Genomic DNA, 10,830 nt, shown 5'->3' with positions numbered 1-10,830 from the left:
CTTTTTCTTTACAAAGGTGAGATACAAACTGACATTGACTGGCATTTATTTGTTTAGTGTATTGTTATGATGAGCCTAATTATGGCTGAGCGATTTGGCCTAAAATCAAAATCTCGATTAATTGAACTTTAACACGATTACGAAAACTGAACGATTATTTTCAAAATTCATTTTATGTTTTTGCCCTCATAGTTCACTGACAGGCTTTCTACAGTAAATATTCTCACATATTACACGTGAGAGATTTTTGAATGAAGGGTGCATTACTTTATTTTAAAATATTAAAGGAAACACACCATGATTATTTATTTAATGAACATCAGCGTTGATCAACTAAATTTAAAGCACATTGCTTAAAACCAAAAGTTTTTTTTTCTTATTAAAAAAGTGAAAAAAAATAAAAATAACTTGCACTTTTTGAAATAAAGTGGCCGCACAAGTATATATCTGCCTCAGCCTTTAACAGAGTGGGGTCACATGACACCTGAGTAAAGATATTGAAAAACTCGTCCTGGAAAACTTAGATCGATTATAGGTTCAGAATGTCAATTTTGGTTAAATCGCCCAGCCCCAACCTTAATTCATGAATCTTTTGTAAACACATGAGTAAATTTTGAGTAATAATGAAAAAAAAATGATGAATTGGCACATATCTCTATTTAAGTCATGGTTTGGTTCAATTTCAGTAAAGTTTGGGAGAATCAATTTTTAATGGCTTGTTTTATTATTACTAACATCCGTGAATATCATCAGTTTTAAGCAATTTTAAATAAAATGCTGCTTGTTTTAAAGAGCCCCTATTATGTATTATAAAAGGTCATATTTTGATTTGGGGGTCTGATATGCAGGTTGATCTGTATGCAAGGTCAAAAAAAACTTTTATTGTTTTATAATATGCATTTATTTTTACCTAATTATCCCAACGACTCCCGTGTAATTGGTTCAGCGATTCATTTGTTCCCAAACCCCTCCTTTGCATGATGGTTAATAAAGTATCCTGAGGTTATGAAGTATCCAGAGTACATGTGTGAGCCCAATGCAGAGAATGCAAAGCAATGCAGTTAAACGCCAGCATATTACTCTACTCTTAATCCTAACCCCAAGTAATAACAACGACACACATTCAGTATTAATCTACACAGTGGCAAAAGCTGAACTATTTTGTAAATTGACTGCGCCACACGTGTAGGAACAGCTGATGGTGGCCAAAGAAACGACTTGAAATCACTTGCTCAAACGCATTTAAATTGGTAAAGGAATATGAACACGATATGGGAATAGCCCCATACAGGTTTAACCTGAGATACAGTAGAAGCACTGATCTATAATAGATATGCGATTACAACCTGCTCTGACTGGATTCCTCAGCTGGATGTTTTCATTTTTTTGCAATGGTCTATTAAACAAACCATCGTTATACAATAACTTGCCTAATTACCCCTACCTGCCTAGTTAACCTAATTAACCTAGTTAAGTCTTTAAATGTCACTTTAAGCTGTATAAAAGTGTCTTGAAAAATATCTAGTCAAATATTATTTACTGTCATCATGGCAAAGATAAAATAAATCTGTTATTTATATATATATATATATATATATATATATATATATATATATATATATATATATATATATATATATATATATATATATATATATGAGCAATATTACACTCGTAGCAGTGCGATATGGCTGTATATTAGCACTGGTGGGAGGCTTGCGTTGGCACGAAGTCGCAGGCCGAGTGGCTTAGCGTCTCACCAAAGTCTAAAAACCTCTTTTTATTAGGAACTACTTTCTTCCGCTATTCATTCACATCTGCAGCTGGTGTCAAAACAGCTGAAGCCGTTACTAAGACAGAACTGTTGTATAAATAAATAAATAAAAATAAATTAATTAATTAATTAATAATTAAAAAAAAAAAAAAAAATATATATATATATATATATATATATATATATATATATATATATATATATATATATATATATATATATATATATATATATATATATATATAAATCAACGAGTGATTTAAGTTTAATGTTCTCCACTGTTAAGTCTGCAAATTTTTAGAATTACCCAATAAACTACTCAAAGCTGGCCAAATTACAATACACTACATTACACACAACTGGCCAAACATATGGCACAGCAATTTAAAACTACAAATTTGCTATTAATAAATGTAAAATACACATGACTGACCCTTTGCATCTTTTATGTAGATTGTCATTCCTCAACTGATGACCAGCCAGACTACAGAATTCCTGGACTTCCATTTAAAAGACTGAAAGTGGCTCTACATTCTCCCCAGTGATCACCCCATATATCTCCAAAGTGAAAGCAGAGTTATGCAATCACATGATGGGTAATTAGTGCCTGAGTCGTCACTTCTGCCTGCATTCTCAGGATCAAATCCATCATTTTGAGGATTTGAGCCACTGGCTGCTTCTATGGCCATCTCTTTTGCCAAATACCAAAGATGATGTAAGATCATGAACTCAGCTTGTGTCAGGTCAAAGGTGACAAGAGCGCAAAACAGACATGTTACATGTACACTTGAGGCAGCTGTAGAGCACCCGCTAGTCATAATTTGGTCATTTCATTTGTTTTCCTTTGACAATGATCACCTTTATCTTTAATCAAATGTGACTTACAATGAGAAAGCTTCAAGCTGTTCATTGTAAAGAGACATTATTCACATTAAGTGATGTTAATATAATGTTTTTGTTAGGAAAAATACAAGCTAGAGGGAGAGAGGGTTAAGATGATTATTTTTACTATCAAGTATGGGTGGCATCGTGGCTCAGTCGTTGGCACTGTCGCCTCACAGCAAGAAGGTTGCTGTTTGAGTCATGACTGGGACAGTTGGCATTTCTATGTGGAGTTTGCAGTGTTTCTCCATGTTCAAGTACGTTCCTCCAGGAGCTCTGGTTCCCACACAGTCCAAAGACATGCTCTATAGGTGAATTGAATAATCTAAACTGGCCATAGTGTATGTGTGGATGCGAATGCAAGAGTATAGGGGTTTTTCCCAGTGCTGGAAGGGCATCCGCTGTGTAAAACATATGCTGGATAAGTTGACGGTTTATTCCGCTGTGGTGACCCCTGATGAATAAAGGATCTAAGCTGAAAAGAAAATTATTGAATAAATGAACTCTCCGCCACATTCGGTCTTATATTATCTCTCTTTCGGATGAGACGTTAAATCGAGGTCCTGACTCTCTGTTGTCATTAAAAATCCCTACTCCACTCTACTCCACCTATAGCTGGCGCCATTGTCCCGTGGCTGCCGTTGCATCATCCAAGTGGATGCTGCACAGCTGTTGGTGTTGAGAGACCCCCCTCATGACTGTGAAGCGCTTTGGTAGGATGGCCATACACGATAAATGCGCTATTTAAATACACTACATTACTTTATGCACTGTGCTTGTCATAAAGTCATCCGTGGCTCAAGCGACGGCATTTCGTATTTTACATTCTGCCTTTTGTGTGTACAGTGGCCCCTCAGCGCTTTTCCAGATGTAAAAAACAGGAGAGAGAAAACAAAAAAAAACGAACCTGGTTAACTTGGAAATTATTGGAATCGTTTTAAAAAGACATTACACACAACTGCCCAAACACATGGCATAGAAATTTAAAACTACAAATTTGCTATTAAAGAGCCCATATTATACATGAATTAGGGTCATATTTAGGTTGTAAGAGTCTCCAACAACAATCTAATATGCATGCATGGTCAAAAAACACTTTCATGGTCTTATAATCTGCATTTATTTTTACCTAATTATCCCAGCGACTCCCATATGATTTGTTCAGCGATTCATTTGTTCCCAAACCCCTCCTCAGCGCGAAGCTAATCTGCGCTGATTGGACCGATGACAGCCTGCTGCGATTGGTCGAAACTGACAGGCTTCAGCGCGAGACAGAGTGAAATGCCCAGCTCATAATCAACAATATAAAAGTAGTCACAGTGCATACACGCTTCATAGTGTAAGGTGTGGATTTTGGCTGCCAGTGGGTGAATGTAAACACAGACGATGGACTTAAAAAAAACAGACGACAAACTATTTTATAGAGCAAAAACTCCAAGAACTGGCGAGGAGCCCGTCACAGTCTACCTGCTCTTTTCACACAGGGACACACACACAAACACACACACACACACAAACACCTCCTCCTCTTCCTTAGAAGACACAACACCAATAGAGAGGGAGACGTCCGCGACACCTCCCTCATCACCCACATCCTCAGTTGTATCTGCGACACCCCCCGTCCTCACTTTGCTAACGGGTCACTTTCGTTTTCACTTTCGGGTTGAGGGCGGCGTGATCGTCCTTAACCTAGAGCGGCAGTTCAGCTTGCTGAACCGGCCCTGTGCAACACACACACACACACACATTACTCTCACCGTTCGCCTAGACTAGAGCGCCAGTTCAGCTTGCTGGGTGCAATTTAGACCTCCCTTGAACCTGAGCTGAAATATTTTGAAACTTGACCGTTGCATGTGTGTAGGAATAGCTGGCGATCCGTAAACAAAACGGCACACGTCGTGTTTTCAACGTGGCTTTACACGCGATATGAGAAAATAAAGAGTTAACCTGATTCAGTACACGCGGTTACAAGTAACAAAACACAACTAAATACACAATTTGCAAGATAGAGTAAACGAGGCAACAGTTTTAATCGCATGTACTTACACTGGTGAAATGGGGGTAGTAACTGATTCATGATGCACTGATCCATGTTCTGACAGTCTTTACTGATCCTTCCTTTAACAAACTGATGAAGTCTTCTTTTTAAGCATGTAGTTTACAGAAGCACTCAGAACTGCTCAAGGCTGGGCTATATTGCTGAGGTTTCATCTTTGATTAGACTGTCAATAATATCCATGTGCACAGCGTGACTTTATTCGACCGGTGTCTGTGTGTGGGGGGCTTTTTTTCTGTGTTAGTGGGCGGGGCCGCAGGTTTCAAATGTCCCGGGTTTGCGTGCGCAACTACTTGCGTTTCGTAGCCGCGTCATCACGAAACACCTAATGACTCGTTATCAAGACGACTCGTTTGAAGCACTATGAGTCGACTCCTTTATAGATGAATCAATAGTTTTAAACACTGTACACTCACAGAATTAAACCTTAGCTGGATATTTCACTTCACTTAGAGCTATGTTACACACTACATGGAAGGGCATTTTCAAAAACCCATAATATGGGCTCTTTAATAAATGTAAAATACACATGATTGACTCCTGACCAAATTTCTCCAAAGCAGAAGCAGAGTTATGCAATCACATGATGCGTACTTAGTTTCCCAGTCATCACATGCATTCTCAGGTACCCAAATCCATCATTTTGAGCTACTGGCTGTTTCTATGACCACATATTTTGCCAAATACCAAAGAAATTAAAATTTGGTGATATCTAAAACATCATAGTAAAGGTTCAGATTAATTCAGGTGAAGCATTGAAGTAAGAGAAGTGTATACAGCAGTATATGCGCTTTGATTTGTTAGAATGACGGTGACCATGTGTCCCCTTTTTGGGCATGCATTTTTTTGCCCCAAAAAGAGGACATCAGTCAGGATTTCTTAATCTCTTAAAATGTGCAGCATTCTGCATTTGCTTTCTACAGTAGTCATTAATTGTAATAATATTTGCATTTATTTTCCTGTTCTCTTCATGCCACGCCTTGTTGCATGCTACCATTGGTTGCACATGTACATGCGCAAACATTGGCCAGTGAGTCTTTATTCATCAGCTCCAACGTAACAACTGAGAGACAGAGAGAAGCAGCTTTTACCGGTCAGTGGATAACTCTAGTTTTAGCATGTTACATTTCACTGTGTTTACCTCTTGACCTTGTGCTGTACTCTCGTTTATGGTTGTACCGCACTGTGAGCATTTCAGTTGTTTGTAAAAGTAAATAGCAAGGCATTTTCAGTCACCAGTTAATACTATTTATTTAGTGCAGGCATATCATTAGTAGAAGCATTGATGAAACAGATTAGCACTGCTGTATGTATTATATGCAAAAAAAAAAAAAAAAAAAAAAAAACAAGTGTAAATCAGTAACTATTGCAGCAGTTAACCTCCACATCACCACAGGATACAAAGCTATATATGGCATTTCAAAGTGTTACATTTGAAAATTAAATCTGTCAGGTAATACCTAATGATTTTTGTCTCTAGTGCTGTCTACAGTGGAATATAGTGACAAACCACAATGTTTTTGTATTGTTACTTAAGACTTTTGTTTTTAACTGGAGGGGTTTGTTTTAGCAGAAATCTGGGTGTTTTTTTTATTCAGCCACACATGTGAAAAGCATATTAATGTTGCTGTGAATAGTGGCTGACTGAAATCTCTCTCCTCTTAAGAAAACCACTGTTGAACTATGGAGACAGATCAGTCTCAAAAATAATACAAAATTGCTAAATAAAATTCACACATACGCAATTCACATTTACACAATCCAATTTGTAAATTCAAAAACATAAATGCGCAAATCCAATTTGTAAATTCAAAATACAGTACAAAAATACACATCCATTTCATATATCCAAAACACGATTTAAAAAAATTTGCAAATCCAATTCGTAAATTTAAAACACGATTCAAAAATACGCAAATCCAATTCGTAAATTCAAAAATTATTTAAAAAAAATGTGCAAATCCAATTTGTAAATTCGAGCAACAGCGTGGCGCAGTAGGTAGTGCTGTTGCCTCACAGCAAGAAGGTCGCTGGTTCATTTTATTTGGTCAAAATATTTATGATTTTTACTGTTAATTGTGCTGTGTGTATGGGTTTTCATTTTGTAAATATTATTATTATTATTATTATTATCATCATCATCATTATTATTATTGAGACCGATCTGGCCCCATAATAAACATGGTTTCACCAAAATGCTTTTCCTAACAGAGATTTTCAACCTTTGTTTTTGAGAGCCATTAACCAAGTCATCTGCCTGAATTTTCTAGTAATACGAAAGATCTTGTAGTTTCGAGTAATCTTGAAGTAGGATTTGACCATTTGGCCTGGATCAGCTAAGAAACTCTATCCTGAATGTTTTATTTATTTTATTCCTGTAAAATTCCCCATGGTTGTGTCTCAATCAGCTTCCTAGTTCAGTAGAGAGGGCACTGCTCAGGGATTCTGCCATTTTGAGTGCAGTCTCAATCACAAAAGTGTGTGCTCCCACTATGTCCTGTGAAAAGCAGGAAGCATTGAAGCTCACCTGTCATGTCTGATTAAAACAAAATAATAAAAATAAAACATCTGTCTGTAGATATCAGCACAATAATGTTCAGTTTTATTGTTATTTCTATAACCGGTAGAGATGCTGTACTACATATTTTCATGTCTCAATGTATTGTTGGTCATGATTCTTACTGTGCTTTCCAGTTTACATATTCGTGTACAATTCACATGGATTCACAACCTCTTGAGATAGAGAGCTGATTGAGATGCACACTGTTTTTATATGGGTTATGTAAATGCTGTCCAACGGTGCTTTGTGTATATTTAGTAATATTTTTTTAAGTATTTTTGTTCTATAATACCGATGCAGTGTAGATGAAGCTGCTAAATGGTAAAAGGAAATACCAGTATTAAAAAATAATTATGTTTGTAAAGACTTGTACTTGGATTAAATTATTTTTTGTTTAAAAACATATGTCTTGCAGTATGTGTTGAGGTTGTTTTGAATAAATTATTGTTATAGTATTATTATTATCCATTTGGTTGTGTTAATTTATGTGGCACTAGACAGCATACACTACACATATGTAAATGTTTTGTCTCTGGGTATGCATGCAAAATAAACAATACTGCATTTCCATTTGCTGTCATTGGTGGTCTTATACACTGCATTACTGTATGATAAAATCCTCGTTTAAATTACAGCAATTTTTATTATGTACAGTCCCAAGTTGTTATTACTATATTTTGCATTCATATGTCCACAAAAACAATGACTGATTTACACCAAATGCTTTGATATTTGCTATACATTATTTAAGTGACAAGATGCTCATGAATGCAATTTGGACTATTTGCTGAAGCTGTGAATTAAAGATTAATTTAAATCCCCCTGCTGGTTCATAGAATGCATGGATGTTGTGAAAAATTGGGTGTCGCATTACTAAATTCTAATTTCTAAATAATTTAAAATTTTACAATATTTAGCATTTTAATAAAATTTTAAAATTGTAATGCCAGTAAAACAAGAGGATGACTAATGTACACTTATATACAAACTTCACCATAACAGGTTACTGTGAGGTTGAGTTTAGGTTTGCGGTACTGTAGGTGTAGACATTAATAAAATAAATAAAATAGATAGGACTCCGTGTCACGTGCAACAAGACCATAAAAAAGATAACTCCAGGTTGGTTTGTACTGCCCGCTTAGAGCTGCCTCCGACCTCTTTTTATACCCTTCTCGCATATGTAGTAGAGTATGATGGGAGGGCGTGAATAATATGGGCTGTCGCGCGAGAGCACGCCTACATTATGCACGCCTACATTACACAGATGCCCGATTGGGAAGAAACACAACGCTGCGCGTTTGTTTTTCGACACTAAGAAAAGTTCACAACGGATACATTAGTACAAAGTACTCTACACAGAATTGCAACGAAATGGACCCCAACTTTCGAGGTAAGAAATGGTGTCGCGTGTCTTTATGCCGATGTCTGGGGCGCGCGCCTTCATCTACCAACCTGCTTTCGTTCCGGCGATATCTCGCAAAAGTAATCACGTAGATAAAGTTAACAAGTTATCATCCGTTATACATATATAACTAGTGTCATTCACAGGAGAACATGGGAAAAACATGCAAAAAGTTGTGATTTGTGGATTTTAGCGAACAAACGTCTTGAGTTACAGTGTACGTTGGTTGCTAGCCAGTGGCGGACTGACCAAAGTTACAATTCTCTGTGGCTTGATGCTCAATCTGGCTCGCCACCGTGAATCTGGCCTGTTACCCCCAGCCACCGCCAAGCTGTTGCTTACCGATCGCAAAAACCCACCACAACCCCACCCTCTTCACTTACCGAACTTCATTGATGTGGCCTGATGTTCCAATAACTGTCCCGGGCTTAAAAATACTGTCCCAGTCTGCACCTATTGCTAGCATACGACCATCACTTCATAATGGCTTCGTTAAATACTTATTGTACGATAAGATACCTGACTAACTGATGATTAGAAGACCGTTTTAAGTGTAGTTTGAGCTATTTACAAATGCTTTTCGTACAAAACGTGGCTGCTCACAGTGGTGTTTTAACCGCAGGTGGGGTACTTGTCCTTGTGTGGAGGCATCTCAGAAGAGCCTGGAGACTCCTGTGCTGCCGTGGGCCGGATGAGACTGGTGTGTATCTGAAAGCTTTCTACAATAGCAGAATGTAAAATTTGATTGTCATTCACTAATATGATATAGACCTGTGCTGAATAGATTATCTGTTCGTAAATGAGAATAGCAAACATGAGTGTATTATTGGGCAATATATTTGTGCATTTAATTATTGTAGTGTACAATGTTACTCAGTGCAACCAGAAAGTATTCAAAGCGCTTGACTTTTTCCACATTTTTTATGTTACAGCATCATTTCAAAATGGATTGAATTCATTTATTTCCTCAAAATTCTACACACAATACCCCATAATAACAATGTGAAAAAAGATTTTTTGTGAAATTGTTGCAAATTTATTAAGAATAAAAAAACCTGAAAAATCACATGTACATAAGTATTCACAGCCTTTGCTCAATACTCTGTTGATGCACCTTTGGCAGCAATTACAGCCTCAAGTCTTTTTAAATAAGATGCCACAAGCGTGGCACACCTGTCTTTGGGAATAGGATGGGAAGTAACCGTGTACAGCCATTTTCAGATTTTTCCAGAGATGTTTAATAGGGTTTAGGTCTGGCCTCTCACTAGGCCACTTAAGGACATTTACAGAGTTGTTGTGAAGACACTCCATTGAGATTTTGGTGGTGTGCTCTGGGTCATTGTCCTTCTGAAAGATGAACTGTCGCCCCAGTCTGAGGTCAAGAGCACTCTGAAGCAGGTTTTCATTCAGGATGTCTCTGTACATCGCTGCATTTATCTTTCCCTCTATACTGACTAAGCTTCCAGTTTCTGCTGCTGAAAAACATCCCCACAGCATGATGCTGCCACCACCATGCTTCACTGTAGGGATGGTATTAGCCTTGTGATGAGAGGTGCCTCGGTTTCTCCAAACGTAACGCCTGGCATTCACTCCAAAGAGTTCAATTTTAGTCTCATCAGACCAGAGAATTTAGTCTTTTATGGTCTGAGAGTCCTTCAGGTGCCTTTTGGCAAATTCCAGCTGGGGAGTGTCTTCCGTCTGGCCACTCTACCATACAGGCCTGATTGGTGGATTGCTGCACAGATGGTTGTCCTTCTGTAAGGTTCTCCTCTCACCACAGAAGAACGCTGGAGCTCAGACAGAGTGACCATCGGGTTATTGATCACCTCCCTGACTAAAGCCCTTCTCCCCCGATCACTCAGCTTAGATGACCGGCCAGCTCTAGGAAGAGTCCTGGTGGTTCCAAACATCTTCCACTTACGGATGATGGAGGCCACTGTGCTCATTGGAACTTTCAGAGCTGCAGAATTTTTTCTGTAACCTTCCTCTGCCTTGTGCCTTGACAATTCTGTCTCTGAGGTCTACAGACAATTCCTTTGTCTTCATGCTTGGTTCATGCTTTGACATGCACTGTCAACCCTTTCAAATCATGTCCAATCAACTGAATTTACCACAGGTGAACTCCAATTAAGCTGCTAAAACATTTCAAGAATGAT

At 37.7% G+C, this 10,830-nt stretch overlaps 1 long non-coding RNA gene across 1 annotated transcript in view; it reads left to right on the top strand.

Annotated features, from left to right (window-relative positions):
* The first annotated feature begins 8,587 nt into the window (after positions 1-8,587).
* Positions 8,588-10,830, top strand: part of LOC130218746 (uncharacterized) — a 2,635-nt gene continuing 392 nt past the window's right edge. The window contains exons 1-2 of the long non-coding RNA XR_008835988.1: positions 8,588-8,662; positions 9,297-9,374. This is a non-coding gene — a long non-coding RNA (uncharacterized LOC130218746). The remainder of the gene's footprint in view (positions 8,663-9,296; positions 9,375-10,830) is intronic.

This window comes from Danio aesculapii, chromosome 3 (genome assembly GCF_903798145.1).
Source record: "Danio aesculapii chromosome 3, fDanAes4.1, whole genome shotgun sequence".
NCBI lineage: Eukaryota > Metazoa > Chordata > Actinopteri > Cypriniformes > Danionidae > Danio > Danio aesculapii.
This window is presented reverse-complemented; position numbering and strand designations above follow the sequence as displayed.